Source organism: Schistocerca serialis, chromosome 10, assembly GCF_023864345.2.
Source record: "Schistocerca serialis cubense isolate TAMUIC-IGC-003099 chromosome 10, iqSchSeri2.2, whole genome shotgun sequence".
Lineage (NCBI taxonomy): Eukaryota > Metazoa > Arthropoda > Insecta > Orthoptera > Acrididae > Schistocerca > Schistocerca serialis.
In genome coordinates this window covers 224,956,204-224,982,557 of record NC_064647.1, presented here as the reverse complement: position 1 = coordinate 224,982,557, position 26,354 = coordinate 224,956,204, and the positions used below count along the sequence as shown (strand labels likewise).

At 42.2% G+C, this 26,354-nt stretch overlaps 1 long non-coding RNA gene across 1 annotated transcript in view; it reads left to right on the top strand.

Annotated features, from left to right (window-relative positions):
- Nucleotides 1-9,348, top strand: part of LOC126424883 (uncharacterized) — a 35,936-nt gene extending 26,588 nt beyond the window's left edge. Inside the window, exon 3 of the long non-coding RNA XR_007576226.1 lies at nucleotides 6,354-9,348. This is a non-coding gene — a long non-coding RNA (uncharacterized LOC126424883). The remainder of the gene's footprint in view (nucleotides 1-6,353) is intronic.
- Nucleotides 9,349-26,354: the final 17,006 nt, after the last annotated feature.

Here is a 26,354-nt window from a genome sequence, read left to right as displayed (position 1 = left end):
GGTTGGATCATTAAAATCCCAATTAGTTGGAGGGCCCTGCCCATAATGCTCCAAATTTTCACAATTGTGGAGAGGTCTGGCGACCTTGCTGGCCGAGTTATTGTTGGGAAAGCATGAAGACAAGTAGAGGAAACTCTTGCTTTGTGTGGGTGCTTGCCATGAAAAGCAACAAAACAGGGTGTAGATTATTGTCAATGTACCACTGTGCTGCAAGGGTGCCACTGCACATGAGAACTGAAGTGATTCTGTTATGAAAAGAAGTGGCACCCCAGATCATCACTCCTGGTTCTCAGGTCATATAGTGGGTGAATATCAGGCTGGTACCCTATCACTGTCTGGGGTGCCCCAGACATGTCTTCTGCCTGGAATCTCATTGACTGGAGTAGAATTATCTTCAGTGATGATTTGCACATCCAAGTGAGCTCCAGTTAGCAGCAAAGATGTGTCTGGAGACGCTGAGGACAGCAAGCGGATAGTGACCTAGTGTTGCCTGCCATATGGCTCGACAACCAGGAATAATGGTCTGCTGTCCCATTTCCTTTCATAGCAGGAATCTGTAGGTTGTGATACACAGCACCCCTACAGCAAAACATTACATTCTACTCCCCATTCTGTTGTCCTTCATGGCAAGCCAACATGGGCTTTCATTTCAGCAAGATAATGGTCACCAGATCTCTACCCAATTGATAATGTTTGGAGCATTATAGTCAGGGCCTTCCACCAACTCGGGATATGGATGATCTAATGCTTCAATTGGACAGAATTTGGCACAATATATCTCAGGAGGACATCCAGCAACTCTTATCAATCAATTCCAAGCTCAATAACTACTTGCATAAGGCCTTGCTCGGTTTGTGAAGCCTTTTGTCTTGTGTAGATGACCAATTTTTTATGAAATTGTAATTATTTGTTTGTCTGTACATGTACATCACATCTACTGACTTCTGTGTAATTTGGGTAATTCCCTCTACATGGTGCGTTTTTTTTTTTAAGACTGTATTTTATATATATATATGGATGTATTCCAATCTCTTCTTCCATTACACATTTTACCCTCCACAGCTCCCTTTAGTATCATGGAAGTGATTCCCTAATACCTTAAAACATGTCCTATCATCCTGCCCCTTCTTATGTTTTCCAGTAGCTGGAACTTCTGCCCACATACTTCACGCCCAGGAAACATGTGGACCAGTGGCTGCTGACAGACGAATTCTTGGGCTGCTTTCTCTCCTGCTCTCTTGCATACCCACAGATACGAACTATAGTAGGCAAGAGAGCAGGCGGAAGAGCGGCTTGAAGCATTACACCGCCAGTAATGCAGTAGCTGTGAAGGGAGACCAGGAGTGAGCAAGTCGGAGATGCTGCGACATGGGGGAGCAAGTACAATAAAGAGAGTATACCTGCTGTCTGTTAAGAGTTAATCTGTTGTTTTATGCAGTTTTCGGTAATAGTGACTGTGGTGTGAGTTCTTCAGAAGGCATCTTACGAGGGACAGTCTTAACAAGGACGAACCGGGCAGCCTGGAATGCACTGTGTTTCACCACACCTTGATACAGTCCCCACGAGTTCTCTCTTTCGTGGACAGCTTTGATGAAGTGTGCCCATATTACGTAAACAAGTTTCTTGAGGTGTAGCCTCTGCTGCCACCAAAGCAGGGCAATATTCTGGTGATACGGGCAGCAACTGTGCATATCATGGAGGCTCAGACTGATGTTTCGGCAGACTCTCTGGAGCATTTCAGTAAATGGGATCTAGAAGATTTCTTCACACACCACTGGCCGAGGGGAAGCATCTGCACCATCAGTGGTCTCAACAGGATCACAAGAAACCTTCTGAGAAATCCTCTCTTTGCCGAAATGGTTGCATAGATTTGTAAACATTTCGGCAAAGAGAGGGGGTTCTTGGAAGTAAACAGCAAAGACATCGTATGAAAGAAGACATCACACTTTTCTTCTCCAAATTCCGCAACCTTTAAAGCCTTTACAGTGGTATTTTTAAAAAAAATCTTATTGATTACATAATTAATCCGTGTTTTGGCGTACTGGTAGGTAACTGGCAGAATTGCTTCGCAGCTGCAAGTAACGTCCTGCTCACACCCGCAAGAGACTTCGTTTGTTCTGCATCTTGAAACTTCTTAATCTATTAAAGCTTTTCCAAGTACTGTAGGGTAGGTGGTAACTGCAGCTAATGCCTTGCCTTGGAGTGATGCCCTCCTTGCTCAGGAGCGCTATATTAAAACATGTCTTAACATCTGGTTTGACGTCAAATATTAATGTTTTTGCTGCAAAAAAAGGAGAAAAACCTGGAATTAAGGAGACATGCTGCAGGCATCTAATTGGATATCAAGTGTTTTGCGTTTTCAGTCTTCTCCTTTCGTTGTATTTCCACCGCCACTCTGCGTCTTATGGGTGGAGATGCAATGCTGGCCAAGATGTAGACCTTTGGGAATGGAGTTGGTCTAAGGCACCCCATAACTAAGCGGACTGCCTCGTTTAAGGCCATATTCACCTACCTAGTGTGGACCAATGCTCCTCAGAATGGTGCTCCATACTGTCGTACAGAATTAAGAGTCCCAACATACCTGACTGGAGAATTTAGGGGTGTGCTCCCCACACAAAACCTGTCAGATTTCTTAAGATATTTCCTCTACTGCTGATTTTTTCTTTGAAACCTCATCGTTGTAAAACATAGTGTTGTGCAGAGTAATCCCAGGTATTTGTAGTGTCAGCGTGGTGAATTTCCGATCCTCTCCACTTAATACTCAATGTTATTTTAGCGTCTACATTTTAAAGAGGAAAGCACATATTGGAGTGGGCCTGAGGTGTTTCATACCATAATACTCTCCCAACTTTTCCTGTATGGTCCTTACTTTGACTTCAGCTTCCTCAAAGTTTCTCCATTGGACTGTCACATTTGTATCTGGAAGAACAGACGGATCATCCATACAGAAGTTGTAGAGAAATTAGTGACAGTGCAATGTCTTGAGATTGTCCATTCTTTTGGTTTTCCCAGTGGCTCTCTTATCTTTCTGCATTACGTAGAATCTTCTTCTCTGAAGCATACAATTGGCTACTTTTTGAGCCATAAATGTCTCGTTATCTCATACAAGGAGAAATTGGGTGACAACTTTTCCTGTCCTGGGAAAAAGGGAGTGGTCAAGGAGCCACGGAACAGGCATAAGGAACAGTTAATACTCGCAGCATCGCTTCTTATTGCACAGTATGGACGTAGTGGAATACCATTGTTCGATAGGTTCTCACTGTCTCTCAATCACTTTACAGAGATAGGACAGTAGAAAATGAACAACTAACCGGTTTCACTGATTCAGAGATTCTCATTCCCACATGCTGAGCCATAACAATCTGCTGTTTGTGAAAACCACCTATCAGTGAATTGTCCATATTGCAGCCTGTATCACCAATGTAATGATTCCCCATTTGTCTCTGTTCTGCATACTAGTACTTATTTTTCTTGTGTTGTTGTTGCGGTCTTCAGTCCTGAGACTGGTTTGATGCAGCTCTCCATGCTACTCTATCCTGTACAAGCTTCTTCATCTCCCCGTACTTACTGCAACCTACGTCCTTCTGAATCTGCTTAGTGTATTCATCTCTTGGTCTCCCTCTATGATTTTTACCCTCCACGCTGCCCTCCAATGCTAAATTTGTGATCCCTTGATGCCTCAGAACATGTCCTACCAACCAGTCCCTTCTTCTTGTCAAGTTGTGCCACAAACTCCTCTTCTCTCCAATTCTATTCAATACCTCCTCATTAGTTATGCGATCTACCCATCTAATCTTCAGTATTCTTCTGTAGCACCACATTTCGAAAGCTTCTATTCTCTTCTTGTCCAAACTAGTTATCATCCATGTTACACTTCCATACATGGCTACACTCCATACAAATACTTTCAGAAACGACTTCCTGACACTTAAATCTATACTCGATGTTAACAAATTTCTCTTCTTCAGAAACTCTTTTCTTGCCATCGTCAGTCTACATTTTATATCCTCTATACTTCGACCATCATCAGTTATTTTCCTCTCCAAATAGAAAAACTCCTTTACTACTTTAAGTGTCTCATTTCCTAATCTAATTCCCTCAGCATCACCCGACCCAATTCGACTACATTCCATTATCCTCGTTTTGCGTTTGTTGATGTTCATCTTATCCTCCTTCCAAGACACTGTCCATTCCATTCAACTGCTCTTCCAAGTCCTTTGCTGTCTCTGACAGAATTACAATATCATCGGCGAACCTCAAAGTTTTTATTTCCTCTCCATGGATTTTAATACCTACTCCGAATTTTTCTTTTGTTTCCTTTACTGCTTGCTCAATATACAGATCGAATAACATCGGGGAGAGGCTACAACCCTGTCTCACTCCCTTCCCAACCACTGCTTCCCTTTCATGTCCCTCGACTCTTATAACTGCCATCTGCCTTCTGTACAAATTGTACATAGCATTTCGCTCCCTGTATTTTACCCCTGCTACCTTTAGAATTGAAAGAGAGTATTCCAGTCAACATTGTCAAAAGCTTTCTCTAAGTCTACGAATGCTAGAAACGTAGGTTTGCCTTTCCTTAATTTTTCTTCTAAGATAAGTCGTAAGGTCGGTATTGCCTTACGTGTTCTAACATTTCTACGGAATCCAAACTGATCTTCCCCAAGGTTGGCTTCTACTAGTTTTTTCCATTCGTCTGTAAAGAATTCGCGTTAGTATTTTGCAGCCGAGGCTTATTAAACTGACAGTTCGGTAATTTTCACATCTGTCAACACCGGCTTTCTTTGGGATTGGAATTATTATATTCTTCTTGAAGTCTGAGGGTATTTCGCCTGTCTCATACATCTTGCTCACCAGATGGTAGAGTTTTGTCAGGACTGGCTCTCCCAAGGCCGTCAGTAGTTCTAATAGAATGTTGTCTACTCCCGTGGCCTTGTTTCAACTCAGGTCTTTCAGTGCTCTGTCAAACTCTTCACGCAGTATCGTATCTCCCATTTCATTTTCATCTGCATCCTCTTCCGTTTCCGTAATATTGTCCTCAAGTACATCGCCCTTGTATAGACCCTCTATATACTCCTTCCACCTTTCTGCTTTCCCTTCTTTGCTTAGAACTGGGTTTCCATCTGAGCTCTTGATATTCATACAAGTGGTTCTCTTTTCTCCAAAGATCTCTTTAATTTTCCTGTAGGCAGTATCTATCTTACCCCTAGTGAGATAAGCCTCTACATCCTTACATTTGTCCTCTACCCATCCCTGCTTAGCCATTTTGCACTTCCTGTCGATCTCATTGTTGAGACGTTTGTATTCCTTTTTGCCTGCTTCATTTACTGCATTATTATATTTTCTCGTTTCATCAATTAAATTCAACATTTCTTCTGTTACCCAAGGATTTCTTCTAGCACTCGTCTTTTTACCTACTTGATCCTCTGCTGCCTTCACTACTTCATCCCTCAGAGCTACCCATTCTTCTTCTACTGTATTTCTTTCTCCCATTTGTGACAATTGTTCCCTTATGCTCTCCCTGAAACTCTCTACAACCTCTGGTTTAGTCAGTTTATCCAGGTCCCATCTCCTAAAATTCCCACCTTTTTGCAGTTTCTTCCGTTTTATTCTACAGCTCATAACCAAGATATTGTGGTCAGAGTCCACATCTGCCCCTGGAAATGTCTTACAATTTAAAACCTGGTTCCTAAATCTCTGTCTTACCGTTATATAATCTATCTGATACCTTCTAGTATTTCCAGGATTCTTCCATGTGTACAACCTTCTTTTATGATTCTTGAACCAAGTGTTAGCTATGATTAAGTTATGCTCTGTGCAACATTCTACCAGACGGCTTCCACTTTCATTTCTTTCCCCCAATCCATATTCACCTATTATATTTCCTTCTCTCCCTTTTCCTACTCTCGAATTCCAGTCACCCATGACTATTAAATTTTCGTCTCCATTCACTACCTGAATAATTTCTTTTATCTCATCATACATTTTCTTACTGCGCCACATTTATCCAGTCAGCATTCAGTATCGCAGCGCCAGTAGCTGATGATAGATGTCCCTCAAAAAAACTTATTATTTCACTGAGAATAAAATGGTATTCCTTACAGGCAGTATGTCTTATCAGCGTCAGTCTTGGTTTCTGGAAAGGAAATCAGAAGCGAAAACTGATTCATATGAACTCATGGAATAATGCACCAAAAATAATTAATTTGTAAAGTAACACGATTTTTTAATGTTATAATCAGATGTGTATGATTCAATAATCGCAAGAAAATTTATGAGAGTTGAATTTCATTATATCTGGAATAATCCTGCATAAGATTTGAATTTAACTAATCTGTTTCAATCATTTACAGGTGACTATAGCCGATTATAGAGAAGGGGACCATGACTGTTGTCTGAATTGGTAACCCAGGTACAAACTATATGCCATCTCGAAATTGTATCATTGAAGAAATATAGCTGCTTCATTGACACACGCCAATCATGTGACAATAACAACGATGGCTGAAAGAATGCATGGATGTCAACATCAGCCTGAACAGGGACAGCTAGAATACCATCTGTGGGACCTGGTTTCAGGTGTCGAAGCTACCAAGTCACTGCTGGCTGGCAAGATGATACTCTTTCTGGTTCTGGCATGGTTATCACACCCTGTAATGATGGACCTGGAGCTGGAACCACCGTCCATGTACTACACTTCAAGGAAGTTGGTGGACCAGCAGCTGCTCACTGACAGGGTTATGCAAACCTATCCAAAATCCAATGTGCTGGCTGGTTGCACACAGCTGCAACTTCAGCAATGTTGGAACGTGTAGACACTTTTCAGTTGGGGTGATCGACTGATCACTATTAACAGCTTGCTGCACAACTGTAAGTGTCTGTTGGTACTGCTGACACACTCTGTTTGATGTCCTCCCTCATGGTGTAACAATCAAGTCTGAAGTGCACTGTTCTACCCTCAGGAAAGTGAAGAAACGACTCCAGCGTGTTTACCACCACAACAATGCAATCAAACTTATTCTTCATGACAATGCAAGGCCTTACACAAGTTTGCATAACGTATAGGAGCTGATATGACTTCATTGGACTGTTCTTCCTCATCCACCCTGCAGCCCAGACCAAGTACCTTCTGACTCCCATCTGTTTGGCCCAATGAAGGATGCACTCCACAAGAAACAGCATGTGGATGATGGGGACGTTACTGACGCAGTAAGATGGCGGATCCTACATCGACTGGTAGTGTAGTACCATGCATGATGCTGACCTTCCCAGTAAGATGGCGTAAGGCTGTCACATTGCACAGAAATTATGTTTAAAAATAAGGTTTTGTAGCCAAAGAGCAGGGAATAATATAGTGTATTGGAATCTTGAATAAAACCAAGCCGCTCTCAGAAAAAAAGTGTTGTTTTATGTACTGAACATCCCTTGTACATCACTGCGCGGTAAATTGTGTAGTGTAAGGCTGTGCCGCCTTTCACCTTTCTGTTAGTGAAAAAGAATTACAACACTAGGTACAAACTTAATACAATGTCAGACAGAGATGTGTTGTGAATATTGAAGCTAAAGTTGCAAATGCACATCTGAGAGAAATTTGTCGCAGTTTCAGATGTGAATTTGTAGGAATTTTTATCCGTCTAGGATGAAAGAGACTTAATCGAAGAGGATGTGGGATATAACCGTGGCTAGAAATTCATAATAGCCATATTCAGTGCCAAAACTCACCACAGAATATCCAGGCTAATCGGAACTGGTGGGGTGCAGAGCCTAACAGAGATATAGTGGAGGACATAAATCAGTCGTCTACATCCATTCATGAAAACGAACCATGACTGTATAGGCCCTGTAACGGAAGAGGACAGATAAAGATACCAACATTAGGGATGATTTGTGCTTTGTTATACGAGGTATATGACTATGGTATAATATAGCATGAACCTGTATGTAGATAATACCGTAACAAAAGTTATTTGGAAACGGGGAGTTGTGAAGGTGAGCCAGAGATTGATGTACCTGTCTTACCGGTTAGTAACTGCGGAATATTGAGAGCATTAGGCACTAGGGCTTGGAAAGTAGTGTCAAGGTTGCCTTCCAATGAGGCTAGTAAATATGAAGATTCCATGCATGATCCTGCTGGTAAATTCACTTGAGTGTGGACTGCATAATATATAGGAGTGCAACAGTCAACGTTTCTCAGGGGAAATGCCAGTTCGTGATTAATAGTATAAAGGTAGAGATAGATTTGTTAAAATGAACGTAGAACATGGCAAATACTATCAAAGCCTGAAAATCGAAATGTTAGGCAGAGAATTGAAATGCATCGTTAAGGGAGAACGACAGGGTGACTCTCAGAAAAAACTCGAAATTTTTTAGTTACGGAATTTAAATGTATGTACATTGAAACATTATTCTCCAAAATATTATGTGCGAACTCCAAAATTTAACGATTCTGTGAGCGTTTGAAGCTAAAGCAAACGGTGAATTTCAAAGTTATAAACACGAAACGCCATTGCCATCACCCCTATTTATACCGATTTGAGTAGACCTGATTTGCTGGAGCTTTGTTTGAACAGTTTTACTCAAAATGTGAACGAATGTTTCAATAGTATCACTTGAAGACACACTCCGAAAATAGCGTCCAGCCGTAGCGGAATTGTCTACATTGCTTCACATTTGACCTCTGTCTATTCAATGTGGGCCATACTGCATTAACACACATGTTGAATGTCCTTCAGATCAAAATCGGCGATGAAATGCACCGATTCTGCGATCCGCTCAGTGATGAAAAGGGCTCTGAGGACGAAAATGTGGCCTTATTATGTCAAAGTAGCAGAAAGCGGCCATCCACTAGCCGGGGCGATAGTTATTATGGACCAGGCATCGATGATATCCAGTAGGTTTTAAGCTTCGCCCTTTTTTATATGATAAATACTTGTCAAACTTTAAACTGCTTTTCGGCAGGGCTGTCATCGCCCACACTACAATTTCCATCCTATTTGAATGATTTTTGGTCACCCTTGAAGAAAATTGAATTTTCTTCAGTTCATCAAAGCCGATTTGTTTTTTTGGTCAAAAAAGAGTGGTCCAAAAATGGCCATTTTTTCCAAATACTGGTATCTATAACTTAGCGATTTAAATTTTTTTTTCTTTTTTTTTGCAAATCCCTACAGTGAACTAAAATTACATCTATAAGAATGAGGGTGATGTGTTAATTTCATGGTTTCAGATAACCACAAATGGAGTTAAACGACAACCATCTATCTACTTCCTTTCAGAGCGGCCTCGGCAAAATCCCAATTGAACAATGAAGATATTAATATTTTCAATAAAAAATACCAATAAAAAGTTCAATGTATACTTTATTCATTCCAGCAAACCTCACTTGTCTGCTACATCCAAGTAATGAGGAAAATAATCCCGAATTTGAGCAAGATTTTCGTCCATCACCCTGTTTTTCCCTGTTAAACAGCTACCAGAACAAGCTACTGTTGCCGTATTGAGGAGGAGATAAAACGGAAGGCTGAAGCGTCTACATATTTAAATAGTCATCAGTGTGAAGTACAAGTGGTTTATTTAGCTATGCAAAAATACACTCCTGGAAATTGAAATAAGAACACCGTGAATTCATTGTCCCAGGAAGGGGAAACTTTATTGACACATTCCTGGGGTCAGATACATCACATGATCACACTGACAGAACCACAGGCACATAGACACAGGCAACAGAGCATGCACAATGTCGGCACTAGTACAGTGTATATCCACCTTTCGCAGCAATGCAGGCTGCTATTCTCCCATGGAGACGATCGTAGAGATGCTGGATGTAGTCCTGTGGAACAGCTTGCCATGCCATTTCCACCTGGCGCCTCAGTTGGACCAGCGTTCGTGCTGGACGTGCAGACCGCGTGAGACGACGCTTCATCCAGTCCCAAACATGCTCAATGGGGGACAGATCCGGAGATCTTGCTGGCCAGGGTAGTTGACTTACACCTTGTAGAGCACGTTGGGTGGCACGGGATACATTCGGACGTGCATTGTCCTGTTGGAACAGCAAGTTCCCTTGCCGGTCTAGGAATGGTAGAACGATGGGTTCGATGACTGTTCGGATGTACCGTGCACTATTCAGTGTCCCCTCGACGATCACCAGTGGTGTAAGGCCAGTGTAGGAGATCGCTCCCCACACCATGATGCCGGGTGTTGGCCCTGTGTGCCTCGGTCGTATGCAGTCCTGATTGTGGCGCTCACCTGCACGGCGCCAAACACGCATACGACCATCATTGGCACCAAGGCAGAAGCGACTCTCATCGCTGAAGACGACACGTCTCCATTCGTCCCTCCATTCACGCCTGTCGCGACACCACTGGAGGCGGGCTGCACGATGTTGGGGCGTGAGCGGAAGACGGCCTAACGGTGTGCGGGACCGGAGCCCAGCTTCGTGGAGACGGTTGCGAATGGTCCTCGCCGATATCCCAGGAGCAACAGTGTCCCTAATTTGCTGGGAAGTGGCGGTGCGGTCCCCTATGGCACTGCGTAGGATCCTACGGTCTTGGCGTGCATCCGTGCGTCGCTGCGGTCCGGTCCCAGGTCGACGGGCACGTGCACCTTCCGCCGACCACTGGCGACAACATCGATGTACTGTGGAGACCTCACGCCCCACGTGTTGAGCAATTCGGCGGTACGTCCACCCGGCCTCCCGCATGCCCACTATACGCCCTCGCTCAAAGTCCGTCAACTGCACATACGGTTCACGTCCACGCTATCGCGGCATGCTACCAGTGTTAAAGACTGTGATGGAGCTCCGTATGCCACGGGAAACTGGCTGATGCTGACTGCGGCGGTGCACAAATGCTGCGCAGCTAGCGCCATTCGACGGCCAACACCGCGGTTCCTGGTGTGTCCGCTGTGCCGTGCATGTGATCATTGCTTGTACAGCCCTCTCGCAGTGTCCGGAGCAAGTATGGTGGGTCTGACACACCGGTGTCAAGGTGTTCTTTTTTCCATTTCCAGGAGTGTATTTGAAGAAAGGCCTGGTGTACTCTAGGGATATAAATATAATCGTAACGCACGTGGCAACTCGTTCATGCCCTGCCAAGAGGTTATAGGCCTGCCATTCATAGGAGAAGAGGAAAAAAAGATTTTTTTGAACCTATCATAAGATAAAAACATTAATAAGACTGTAGAAATTATAATTCTTCTTATTTAGGGCCAGCAGCATAATATTTGTGATAACATCATTGTTAGAGTAGATACACCAAATAGCTGCTTTGTTTACGACAGACTGTTTCGGCTTCATCGCTATTTTCAAGTACCTGCAATTACAATTTTGATGAGAACACGTATAGATGCCAGTAACAGTTACAAAACAGGTCACTGATGACGCAATATGGACGTCACATCAATCTAGACGTGAGTACAAGACAGCTACTTTAATACGGCAGCCATACCTGTTCTCACAAAAATTGTAATTGCAAGTACTTGAACATAGCTATAAACCGAAACTGTCTGTCGTAAGTAAAGAATACTTATTATAAGCAGCTATTTGGTGCATCTACTATAATAATTACGTCGTTATCAGTAGGAAATAATAATACTGGAGCCAGAGAAGTCAACTGGAGTCACTAAAAGGTCCTCTCTTCTAAGCAAAAGAAATAAAAAATTGTAAATGTTATACACAGGACCATATGAAATCACTAATGTACCACAAACTGTCCCATATCCTGGGACCAATCGAATGAAAGATCTTTACGCACAGTACGACTTGAAGAAATACTTTTACAAGTATTTTGCAAATAACTGTACGTACAGGGTAACTGAGCTTCCTCTAATGTTATCGTTTTATACAACTTGCAGTGTTGTATCTGACCTTCAGAAGCGACGTGCGAGATTTTCTTATTCTTTCGGTCGCTTTGCACGAACTATTAGTTCTACAGAAAAAATGAATATCACCCTTTTTGTAGGAAATGCAATGTGGTTAAATATTGTACCAGGATAAATTTTCACTGGAGGCCCTAGCTTTCGAGTTATTCAAGCATAACACACAGAACTGACCTTCAAATGCATCCCCACTCCCACACTCAGCCCACATCAGTTAGGATTTCTAGTATGTTGCTCGTGCCACTCCCTCCTATTACCGTATAAAAATTTGCTACTGCGTCATGTACTTCTCACATTGACCTTTTTTCTTTTGGTCTTCATTGACTGGGATTAATAAGCCACTGGCTTAGTTGCTCACTTACAGATGGTGAAATTGACGTTTATGTAAATTTTACTTAATAGTTTTGTGAATTTTACAAAAGTAGTTTTTCTTTCATTACCATCACAGGCACGTTTAAATTAACAATGTCACTGTGCTCGTGGCATAACAGCCCAATCAACTGAGACAAAAAAACGGTAAAGTATAGAAAATAGTTCCTGTAACTGGAAATATTTCTACAGTGGTAGTAGAGAGTATTAGAAATCCCTACCAACGAGGGTGAGTATGGGGATGGAGATGCGTTTGAAGATAATTTTTGTACATTTTTTTTTAATTACTCGAAAACCGTGGCCTCCAGCGAAAACGTATCCCAGTACCAAATTTAAATACATTAAATTTCCTACAAAAAGTCCCGTACATATTTTCTGAAGGACTAACAGCTGGCATCGAGAATGTGAAAATCTCACGTGTGGTTTCTGAAGACCTGATACAACATTGTGTGCTGCATAGAAAGACATTGCTAGGGGTAGCTCTATCACCCCATATAGAGAAGTGTAGACATATTAATGTTGTCTATATGTTTCTGTGTAAGTTTATGTGTAATTATGATATTTTATGATAGGATCGAGTATCATAAGTAACTACACTAACAACGTGTTCTGTGTAACAGTGTATATATGTATATACAGTTTAGAAAAGGAATTAAGACCTGGCCAGACAGAACGCGGCCTGCAGCTGTGTACCACTGCAGGTACTTTTTTTCTTTTTTTTCTGTTACGTTCTCACTCTTAAAACAGCTGGGAAGGCAGGTCTGACGGATCAGTGAGTGTGCAGTGGACGCAGTGGAAATGATGGAGACAGAAAACTTATCGAACAGGTGAGTAAGTACAACTTCTTGTATGATACTGGCGATGGAGAATATAAGAACTTTTTAAAGTAGGCTGAAGGAAGGAGGGATACAGCTGCTGAACTGAATCAGAGCGATAAATACGTTTGCAAAACATTTTAATAATCACGCATGCAATATCTTACATAAAATATAGTAACTACAGAACAGAATCAAATAATGGAAATCAATAAGTGTACATTACATCTTAAAGCAACTGGAAGATATACTGCAAGTATGTAAGAAGCAATGTGTTGAAAACTGAAAGCAACATGTAGGAAAAAATGAGGGAGAACCGCCACCATTGTTGAAATCGGATTCATGATTTCGAAATGAATTACTTCCCTGCTTGCTTCTAACCTTAACAACCGAAGATGCTATTCCATAGAGTTCTTTTGTAACACAATTTAAAGCAATATCTCCGATTGTGTGAGAAATGACTATGGCAAGGTTTTGTCAATTCAACAAAAAAAGGTTTTTTGCTCAACTTCTGCACTCAGTAACGAGTTTACATACTCTTTAAAACTGGCGAGGTCTTAGGGTCCAATGGAACACCTATCAGATTCTATACGAAATTTGCACCTGAAGTATGCCCTATTTTAACTATGTATATCGTAGATCTCTTGAAGAAAAAGCACTGACCAATAGTTGGAAGAAAGCATTAATCACATCCATGTACGAGTACAAGAAGGGTAGCAGAAGTGATCCACAAAAGTACCGTCAAATATCCTTTGAAACGTCCCCTTAGAAAATTAAGAATGACAGTGCTGAAAAACTCTTACATTATTTGATTTTCAAACAGCTGAGCAAAACTCAACGTACTCAGACAGTTTTCTCTTTACTTACTCTGACACACAATATTTTAGCGCAACGCAATCTGACCACTGTTGTTTCCAAACTGTTTTGACATTTCTTTCTGTAGCGTCATGGCTAATTTTCGTCGGATGTTACTGGATACAAACGTTTACTCGATAAATTCTTCCCAAAAACTTCTTTGAGCAGATCTAGGACATAGTTGAACTGGGAAGTACTGTACGTGAAGCACTCAGAACTTTATCTTTATTTACTAAATAACGATTGATAAGTTGATGAAGAAATTTTTGTCAAGCTTTTTCTTACGAATAGTATGTTTCAGCTTTACTGTTATGTAACTGTTAAATTAGAATGTCTTCTCCATCATTTCGTGCACTCATAAGTACAATAATACTTTATGATCACTAACTCGAAAAAGCAGTGTGTGTTTCCAAGAACTGTCTCGTCCGAACTGCAGGCTACGGAAGTTGCTCAGGCAGCGAACTCGGTGCCAGCGACCACAAATAAAATACTATAACTTATATTTTCTCCATATTTTAGTTAGATATGGTTTTCATTCCAGCTTTAAAAATAATTTTGACATGTCACCTACATTGCATATGCGGGCACAATCACTCAAAATGAAGGAAATGTAAAGTAGCCAAATACGGTATTTTTCACTGGAAACAACTTCAAAATTTATGCTACAAAATATTTGGAAAATATCACAACAAATATCACAAATCTCAAAAAATACGAGGAGGAGGAGAATAGTGTTTAATGTCCCGTCAATAACGAGGTCATTAGGCATGGAGCACATGCTCGGATTAGGGAAGGATGGGGAAGGAAAGTGGCCATGCCCTTTCTAAGGACCATCCTGGCATTTGCCTTAAGCGATTTAGGGAAATCACGGAAAACCTAAATCACGATGGTCAGACGCTGGTTTGAACTGAAGGATATCAATGATACGATTCTCTGATGACATTGCTGTCCTGAGTGAAAGTGAAGAAGAATTAAATATCTGCTGAATGGAATGAACAACCTAATGAGATCAGAAGACTGACTGAAATTAAAACGAATGAAGACGAAAGTAATGAGAAGTAGCACAAATGATAACAACGAAAAACTTGTCGGGATTGATGGTCACGAAGTAGATGAAGGTAAGGAATTCTGCTACCTAGGCAGCAAAAATAACCAATGACGGACGGAGCAAGGAGGATATCAAAAACAGGCTAGCATTGTCAAAAATGGCATTCCTGTCCAAGAGAAGCCAACTAATATCAAACATAGGCCTTAATTTGAGGAAGACATTTCTGAGAATGTACGACTGGAGTACAGCGTTGTATTATAGTGAAACATGGACTGTGGGAAAACCGGAGCAGAAGAGAATCGAAGCTTTTGTGATGGGGTGTTACGGACGAATGTTGAAAATTAGGTGGACTCATAAGGTAAGGAATGAGGAGGTTCTGCGCAGAATTTAAAGGAATATGAGGAGAACACTGCAAAGGGGAAGGGAGAGGATGATAGGACATCTGTTAAGACATGAGGGAATGACTTCCATGGTACTAAAGAGAGCTGTAGAGGACAAAAACTGTAGGCGAAGGCAGACGCTGGAATACATCCAGCAAATAATTGAGAACGTAGGCTGCTACTCTGAGATGAAGAAGTTGACACAGGAGAGGAATTCGTGACGGGCCGCATCAAACCAATTGAAACGTCCCCTTAGAAAAATTGAGTTACTGTGCTGATAAACCTCTTACGTTATTTGATTTTCAAACAGCTGAGCAAAACAAAACGTACTCAGACATTTCTCTCTTTACTTATTCTGATCAACACTAAACTGACACACAATATTTTTAGCGCAACGCAATCTGTTCAATACTCCCTACAAAAGAACGGCGCTGACTAACAATAACCCATACCTTTCATGAAGCACTTACCTCACAAAAATCTTCGTTACTCGAACTACTGCAATACAGCGAGCGCCAATACTGCCAGCTAAATAATGGATTCTAACTACTGAAGGCACTAACTGCTAATAGACATAGTTAGCAAATGAAAGATTTTGATAGAGAACAAACAATGTATTTACCTTAATAGTGTTCTAAAGTCATTATATATATATATATATATATATATATATATATATATATATATATATATATATATATATATATATAAGTTTGTGACATCCAGTATTACAAATTTGCTTTCTGATGGACACACGTCCAGATCGTCCGCTCTCAAAATTCTGCCGTCTCTCTCACCACATCCACCACTGCTGCCGGCTCACCCCCAACTGCCCAACGCTACGCGCTGTTCACATCCAACTGCCCAACACTACATAAGCGAATATTCCAACAATGCAAACCAGCCACAGACTTCACACATCACAGTCTGTGATTTTCATATGGAGCGCTACGTGGCGTTACCAACATAAAAACCTAAACAGCCCAATTACACAATCAGAAGACTGATGACAAAAAAAACCGTATCAACGATGTAAGTCTTCAAGACAGAATATGATAACCAAGACAGAAGACAAACACATCTACATCTACATCCATACTCCGCAATCCACCTGGCGGTGTGTGGCGGAGGGTACCTTGAGTATATCGGTTCTCCCTTCTATTCCAGTCTCGTATTGTTCGTGGAAAGAAGGATTGTCGGTATGCCTCTGTGTGGGATCTAATCTCTCTGATTTTATCCTCATGGTCTCTTCGCGAGATATACGTAGGAGGGAGCAATATACTGCTTGACTCTTCGGTGAAGGTATGTTCTCGAAACTTTGACAAAAGCCCGTACCGAGCTACTGAGCGTCTCTCCTGCAGAGTCTTCCACTGGAGTTTATCTATCATCTCCGTAACGCTTTCGCGATTACTAAATGATCCTGTAACGAAGCGCGCTGCTCTCCGTTGGATCTTCTCTATATCTTCTATCAACCCTATCTGGTACGGATCCCACACTGCTGAGCAGTATTCAAGCAGTGGGCGAACAAGCGTACTGTAACCTACTTCCTTTGTTTTCGGATTGCATTTCCTTAGGATTCTTCCAATGAATCTCAGTCTGGCATCTGCTTTACCGACGATCAACTTTATATGATCATTCCATTTTAAATCACTCCTAATGCGTACTCCCAGATAATTTATGGAATTTTTGCTTCCAGTTGCTGACCTGCTATTTTGTAGCTAAATGATAAAAGATCTACCTTTCTGTGTATTCGCAGCACATTACACTTGTCTACGTTGAGATTCAATTGCCATTCCCTGCACCATGCGTCAATTCGCTGCAGATTCTCCTGCATTTCAGTACAATTTTCCATTGTTACAACCTCTCGATACACCACAGCATCATCCGCAAAAAGCCTCAGTGAACTTCCGATGTCATCCACAAGGTCATTTATGTATATTGTGAATAGCAACGGTCCTATGACACTCCCCTGCGGCACACCTGAAACCACTCTTACTTCGGAAGACTTCTCTCCATTGAGAATGACATGCTGCGTCCTGTTATCTAGGAACTCCTCAATCCAATCACACAATTGGTCTGATAGTCCATATGCTCTTACTTTGTTCATTAAACGACTGTGGGGAACTGTATCGAACGCCTTGCGGAAGTCAAGAAACACGGCATCTACCTGTGAACCCGTGTCTATGGCCCTCTGAGTCTCGTGGACGACATGTGCTAGTGTAGGTTTGCATCCCACCACATGAAATTTTTTTTTCATGTTAGAGTTGTTAATGCTTTCTGGGCCTTTCTTATAAATATAATACAAGTATATTCTGCAGTATTCAATGTTATTTGCATTCCGTCCGAACTGAGAACTAAGGATGAAAAACATATATTTCGCAATTTCCGAGTGCGTGGTTAAGCAGGAACCTAAGAGGACATCTTAAATTACTGTGAGAGAAACGAGCAGCGAATAAGGTTTATATTCTTCCTTGTCACAAAAATTTCGCTGTTTGTTTGCAAATATGTGGCGCCTTTCGAGTGTCTGGTTAGCCAGGAACCTAAGAGTACAGTTTTAATCGCTGCGGCTGAAACGAGCTGCAATAAAATTCATATTCTGCCTTTTCACAAATATTTACTCTTTATTTTCCAATATGTGGCGGTATCCGAGTGTGTGGTTAGACAGGAACCTTAGAGAACAGCTGAAATTGCTGCGAGTTAATCGAGGAGCAATAAGATTGATATTTTTCCTTGTCACAAAGTCTAAAGCCGATCATGCGCGTGACGTCAAAATGACATCACTTTTGCGGAAATTGTTGTGCAAAGAGCATTACCGTCCTGTGTCATCTATAGAGTATAAATATCTAAATACTCTCTGTGTTGTCATCACAGACATACATAGCCCGCGTGTGTCATCCACAATAGCCGAAGTTCCTTTGGAAAGAAATGTAAATACCATGGAGGTAGATACATTTTTTACCTCCATGATAAATACTGTGGTGAGCATTACCAAAGCAAATGAAATAAAATAAAATACATAAACACTAATAGTAATAAAACGAGAAGAGCCAGAATGGAGAGAGCCTTTTTTACCTCGCAAATAAAGACTGTCATCATTAGCGGTGCTGTAACATATTGTAATTTTATCATGGAGGTAAAAGTAAGGAGAGTTGTCATGGCGTCAAAAACTTGACGCTATCTTAGTTTCCCAAAACATTACCTTCAGCTGTTTTTATTTGGTCCATGACAGAATACACTCAGCTCGCACACAGTCAAGCAAAATTTCCGAATAGAAAGACCACTACAGTAAACACACTTCATAATGTCGTTTGTTGGAAGTTTTTCCTCATATGTATAAAATACAGATTTCCCAGAAGAAAGCAAATGAATACTGAATGAATATAATGACGGCTGCCTGTGGTAATATACTTCATTGGTTGAAATATTAGGAAGTGGAAGATTCGTCTGGTAATGCAGACAGATTGCTTCTTAATCGCAGATTTCCTGGACAAACGTTTTTAATCTCGGAAAAGAGAATTTTTAACAGTTTTCTCGTATTTTCTAATATGAAGCTGTCAGTGTCCAACCTGATCTTCTTCCCCACGGGACGCTGATGTCTGCTCTTCAATTTTGCTTCCCCCACAGTCAAACTGACCAGTTCTGGGTCCTTCAGCACAAATCTCTTCAAACTTATTTTTAAACTGCTTCCTGTTCTGTTGGCTGTCTAGTTTGCTTTAATCTAACGTAGTTCTCCTTAAGTAGTTGGATGTTCTTTCTGCTTATTCAGAGTTTGTATCGGCAATGCATCTTTCTCGTCTTTCACCGGTAAATCAAGATTAGAACAGTTGGCTTTAAATTTGTCACACACTGAACATGTGTGAGTTCTGGGGTCAATATTCTTCGTATGAGACAGGTTTTGGGGAATTTTTCTCTGAATACAACGAGTGTAACTTTCGAATATTAAGTTATTCTGCTAAATATTACCGTTTGCTATTATGAATGCTACAGTGTGATTTTCGGCCGCTCAATGACTGTGTACATTGGTGCACTTTAGATACGGTTTCTCTTTTAAACCTAATTGACCGCGCTGCTGCTACAGTCGCAGGTTCGAATCCTGCCTGGGGCCTGGATGTATGTGATGTACTTAGGTTAGTTAGGTTTAAGTAGTTCTAAGTCTAGGGGACTGATGACCTCAGATGTTAAGTCCCATCGTGCTTAAAACCATTTGAACCATTTTAAACTTGATTGGTGTAATGTTAAGTATTCCTCTGGTCTCCAAATTCTTATATCGGAAGTTTAAAGAAAAGTGGAAAGTGAAAACAATTTCGTCGCGATAAACATTAAAAAGACGAAAACTCTGAACTTATCTCTAAAGGGCCCCACAGACGAGCGACGGATCGCAGCAATTCGTCTCTAGGGCGACCCGATCGCTCTGTAGATCGCACGCGTGTGGGCAAATCGCACCGATCGGTCGCTGATCGCTGCTCGCATGGAAATCCCAGGCCATCTGATGGATTGCCTGCTGTTCATGCACACAGTATGTCCGCCTGGTTGGTTGCCAGCGGTGTGTGACAGTACGAGTGGTTGTGAAGTTTTGTTTCGTTTCGCTTCGTCTATGTGAAGAACGGTATGTTAGAATTTATACACTACTGGCCATTAAAATTGCTACACCACGAAGATTATGTGCTACAGACGCGAAATTTAACCGACAGGAAGATGATACTGTGATATACAAATAATTAGCTTTTCAGAGAATTCACACAAGGTTGGCGCCGGAGGCGACACCTACAACGTGGTGACATGAGGAAAGTTTCCAACCGATTTCTCATACACAAACAGCAGTTGACCAGCGTTGCCTGGTGAAACGTTGTTGTGATACCTCGTATAAGGAGGAGAAATGGGTACTATCACGTTTACGACTTTGATAAATGTCCGATTGTAGCCTATCCCGATTGCAGTTTATAGTATCGCAACATTGCTGCTCGCGTTGGTCGAGATCCAATGACTGTTAGCAGAATATGGAATCGGTGGGATCAGGAGGGTAATACGGAACGCCGTGCTGGATCCCAACGGCCTCGTATCACTAGCAGTCGAGATCTCAGGCATCTTGTCCGCATGGCTGTAACGGATCGTGCAGCCACGTCTCGATCCCTGAGTCAGCAGATGGGGACGTTTGCAAGACAACAACCATCTGCACGAACAGTTCGAAGACGTTTGCAGCAGCATGGACTATCAGCTCGGAGACCATGGCTGCGGTTACCCTCGACGCACAGACAGGAGCGCCTGCGATGGTGTACTCAACGACAAACCTGGGTGCACGAATAGCAAAACGTTATATTTGCAGATGATTCCAGGATCTGTTTACAGCATCATGATGGTCGCATGCGTGTTTGGCGACATTGGAAGCGTGTATTCATAATCGCCATACTGGCGTATCACCCGGCGTGATGGTATGGGGTGCCATTGGTTACACGTCTCGGTCACGTCTTGTTCACATTGACGGCACTTTGAACAGTGGACGTTACATTTTAGATCTGTTACGACCCGTGGCTCTACCCTTCATTCGATCCCCGCGAAACCCTACGTTTCAACAGGATAATGCACGACCGCATGTTGCAGGTCCTGTACGGGCCTTTCTGGATACGGAAAATGTTCGACTGCTGCCCTGGCCATCACATTCTCCAGATCTCTCACCAACTGAAAACGTCTGGTCAATGGTGGCCGAGCAACTGTCTCGTCACAATACGCCAGTCACTACTCCTGGTGAACTGTGGTATCGTGTTTAAGCTGCGTGTGCAGCTGTACCTGTACACGCCATCCAAGCTCTGTTTTACTCAATGCCGAGGCGTGTCAAGGCCGTTATTACGGCCAGAGGTGGTTGTTCTGGATACTGATTTCTCACGATCTACGCACCCAAATTGCGTGAACATGTAATCAGATGTCAGTTCTAGAATAATATATTTGTTCAGTGAATATGTGTTTATCATCTGCATTTCTTCTTGGTGTAGCAATTTTAACGGCCAGTAGTGTAGTTATCTGAGAAGATAAGTGGAAGCCATAGTTGCCCTTTATGAGAAGACATACACCCTCCGATTTTGTGGTGATCAGCATTTTGAAGCTTGTGCTATATACATAACATTATGACTACCTGGTTAACCCTTTGTGCTGCAAAGGCGCGTGCTGCTGGCCGTGTCAAGTCTGCCCTTGGGGTCCCCTAATCTGTGTACCTGCGCTGGCAGCCACTTCCGCGGACTACATCTACATCCACATTCCTGACGGTGTGTGGCGGAGGGTACCTTGAGTAACTCTATCGGTTCTCCCTTCTATTCCATTCTCGTATTGTTCGTGGAAAGAAGGATTGTCGGTATGCCTCTGTGTGGGCTCTAATCTCTCTGATTTTTTCCTCATGGTCTCTTCGCGAGATATACGTAGGAGGGAGCAATATACTGCTTGACTCCTCGGTGAAGGTATGTTCTCGAAACTTTAACGAAAGCCCGTACCAAGCTACTGAGCGTCTCTCCTGCAGAGTCTTCCACTGGAGTTTATCTATCATCTTCGTAACGCTTTCGCGATTACTAAATGATCCTGTAACGAAGCGCGCTGCTCTCAGTTGGATCTTCTCTCTCTCTTCTATCAACCATATCTGGTACGGATCCCACACTGCTGAGCAGTTTTCAAGCAGTGGGCGAACAAGCGTACTGTAACCTACTTCCTTTGTTTTCGGATTGCATTTCCTTAGGATTCTTCCAATGAATCTCAGTCTGGCATCTGCTTTACCGACGATCAACTTTATATGATCATTCCATTTTAAATCACTCCTAATGCGTACTCCCAGATAATTTATGGAATTTTTGCTTCCAGTTGCTGACCAGCTATTTTGTAGCTAAATGATAAGGGATCTTTCTTTCTATGTATTCGCAGCACATTACACTTGTCTACATTGAGATTCAATTGCCATTCCCTGCACCATGCGTCAATTCGCTGCAGATTCTCCTGCATTTCAGCACAATTTTCCATTGTTACAACCTCTCGATATACCACAGCATCATCCGCAAAAAGCCTCAGTGAACATCCGATGTCATCCACAAGGTCATTTATGTATATTGTGAATAGCAACGGTCCTACGACACTCCCCTGCGGCACACGTGAAATCACTCTTACTTCGGAAGAGTTTTCTCCATTGAGAATGACATGCTGCGTTCTGTTATCTAGGAACTCTTCAATCCAATCACACAATTGGTCTGATAGTCCATATGCTCTTACTTTGTTCATTAAACGACTGTGGGGAACTGTATCTAACGCCTTGCGGAAGTCAAGAAACACGGCATCTACCTGGGAACCCGTGTCTATGACCCTCTGAGTCTCGTGGACGAATAGCGCGAGTTGGGTTTCACACGATCATCTTTTTCGGAACCCATGCTGATTCCTATAGAGTAGATTTCTTGTTTCCAGAAAAGTCATTATACTCGAACATAATACGTGTTCCAAAATGATGGACGTTAGAGATATAGGTCTATAGTTGTACACATCTGTTCGACGTCCTTTCTTGAAAATGGGGATGACCTGTGCCCTTTTCCAATGCTTTGGAATGCTCCGCTCTTCTAGAGACCTACTTACACCGCTGCAAGAAGGGGAGCAAGTTCCTTCGCGTACTCTGTGTAAAATCGAACTGGTATCCCATCAGTTCCAGCGGCCTTTCCTCTTTTAAGCGATTTTAATTGTTTCTCTATCGCTCTGTCGTCTATTTCGATATCTTCGACTACTGTGTGTGCCTGAGCTCTCCGCCCGGCCATTCTCACCCTGGCCTAAGTATTTCTGGAACCACGGCGGTCGTGGCAGTCTCGCACTTAGTATGATCACAGACTTTACAAATACCATATGAAATGAGCGTTAGGATACAAATATGTCGATAGGGAACATTTGTTGTGAACGAGCATTAATTTTTTTTTTGGTTGGTATGACTTCTGTCAAAGATATTTAGTATACATCGAGTCATGGAACAAACAACATCATATGTTCTCGTCGTGTTAACAATGTCGAATTTTTACCAGAAAGTGATGATTTGCGGAAAGCATTAATTTTTTGTTTTCATTTGAAAAAAAAGTGTTGCAGAGTCGCATCGAATGCTTGTCGAGGCATATGGTCATCATGCTCTATCAGAAGCAACATACAAAAGATGGTTTCAACGGTTCAGAAATAATGATTTTGGTGTAAGAAATGAAGAACGTGGAAGACCACCAAAAAAGTTCGAAGGCAACGAATTGCAAGCAATATTGGATGAAGATGATACTTTGAGTCAGAAGAAAATGGCAGAAATGCTGAATGTTGCATAACTAACAATTTCTGACCATTTGAAAGCTATGGGAAAGATCCAAAAGTGTGGAAAATTGGTGCCACATGGATTGAGTGAAAGACAGATGAAAAACCGAAAAACCATTTGCCAAATTTTGCTTCAAAGATATGAAAGAAAATCAATTTTGCATCTAATTGTTATTGGCGTTGTAAAATGGATTTATTTTAAGAATCCTAAGCGGGAAAAATCATGGGTTAATCCGGCACAACCATCAACATCGACTGCAAAACCAGATCGATTCCGCAAGAAGACAATGCTCTGTGTTTGGTGGGATCAGATAGGTGTGGAGTATCTGAGCTTCTAAAACCCGGTGAAACTGTGAATACTATTCACTACAGACAACAAATGATCAATTTAAACTACGCATTGATCGAAAAAAGATTAGAATGGGCCAGAAGATATGGCAAAGTAATTTTTTACACGCCAGTGCAACTGCACACAAAGCAAAACTGGTTCAGGATACAATCAAAACACTTGGCTGGGAGCTTCTACCCCACCCGCGGTATCTGCCAGACTTGGCCCCTTCCGACTACCATTTGTTTTCATCTATGGGATACGCATTGGCTGAGGAACACTTCGATTCCTACGAAGAAGTCGAAAATCGGGTGTCTGATTGGTTTGCTTCAAAAGACGAACATTTCTGTTGTCGAGGTGTCCACAAACTGCCAGAAAGGTGGTCAAAATTTGTAGAAAGCAATGGTCAGTACTTTGAATAAAATATTTTTACTTTTCAATTCAAAATTGGTGTTTCATTTTCACAAAAAAAACGCTCATTTCATACCAGTACACCTGGTAAACGTAGGATATCTGAATACTTATTCCGTAGCTTTCAATCTGGAGATGAATTGCTCAACAGACCTAATGTACACTGAAACTGCTTGTGCAGCTAACATGTAACTCCTCATCAAAGGCTTTCTTTCATTTGCAATTAGTGCTTAAGAATCATCATAAGGTCTCAGTATACATCTGTGTTTTATTTGGCATACTGATACTTAATTATCAGATTTTTGTACGCAACTTACAGCGTAAACGCAGTAGAATCCGTAACGACCGAACGTTGACGTTCTTCTACATCTACATCTACGAGGGCAGTTCAATAAGTAATGCAACACATTTTTTTTCTGAAACAGGGGTTGTTTTATTCAGCATTGAAATACACCAGGTTATTCCCCAATCTTTTAGCTACACAACACTATTTTTCAACGTAATCTCCATTCAATGCTACGGCCTTACGCCACCTTGAAATGAGGGCCTGTAGGCCTGCACGGTACCATTCCACTGGTCGATGTCGGAGCCAACGTCGTACTCCATCAATAACTTCTTCATCATCCGCGTAGTGCCTCCCACGGATTGCGTCCTTCATTGGGCCAAACATATGGAAATCCGACGGTGCGAGATCGGGGCTGTAGTGTGCATGAGGAAGAACAGTCCACTGAAATTTTGTGAGCTCCTCTCGGGTGCGAAGACTTGTGTGAGGTCTTGCATTGTCATGAAGAAGGAGAAGTTCGTTCAGATTTTTGTGCCTACGAACACGCTGAAGTCGTTTCTTCAATTTCTGAAGAGTAGCACAATACACTTCAGAGTTGATCGTTTGACCATGGGGAACGACATCGAACAGAATAACCCCTTCAGCGTCCCAGAAGACTGTAACCATGACTTTACCGGCTGAGGGTATGGCTTTAAACTTTTTCTTGGTAGGGGAGTGGGTGTGGCGCCACTCCTTTGATTGCCGTTTTGTTTCAGGTTCGAAGTGATGAACCCATGTTTCATCGCCTGTAACAAATTTTGACAAGAAATTGTCACCCTAAGCCACATGACGAGCAAGCAATTCCGCACAGATGGTTCTCCTTTGCTCTTTATGGTGTTCGGTTAGACAACGAGGGACCCAGCGGGAACAAACCTTTGAATATCCCAACTGGTGAACAATTGTGACAGCACTACCAACAGAGATGTCAAGTTGAGCACTGAGTTGTTTGATGGTGATCCGTCGATCATCTCGAACGAGTGTGTTCGCACGCTGCGCCATTGCAGGAGTCACAGCTGTGCACGGCCGGCCCGCACGCGGGAGATCAGACAGTCTTGCTTGACCTTGCGGCGATGATGACACACGCTTTTCCCAACGACTCACCGTGCTTTTGTCCACTGCCAGATCACCGTAGACATTCTGCAAGCGCCTATGAATATCTGAGATGCCCTGGTTTTCCGCCAAAAGAAACTCGATCACTGCCCGTTGTTTGCAACGCACATCCGTTACAGACGCCATTTTAACAGCTCCGTACAGCGCTGCCACCTGTCGGAAGTCAATGAAACTATACGAGACGAAGCGGGAATGTTTGAAAATATTCCACAAGAAATTTCCGGTTTTTTCAACCAAAATTGGCCGAGAAAAAAAATGTGTTGCATTACTTATTGAACTGCCCTCGTACATCCATACTCTGCAAGCCCCGTGACGGTATGAGGTGGAGGATACCTTGAGTACCTCTATCGGTTCTCCCTTCTATTCCAGTCTCCTATTGTTCATGGAAAGGACTGTCGGTATGCCTCTGTGTGGGCTCTAATCTCTCTGATTTTATCCTCATGGTCTATTCACGAAATATACGTAGGAGGGAAGTATGTTCTCGAAACTTCAACAAAAGCCCGTACCGAGCTACTGAGCGTCTCTCCTGCAGAGTCTTTAAACTCCA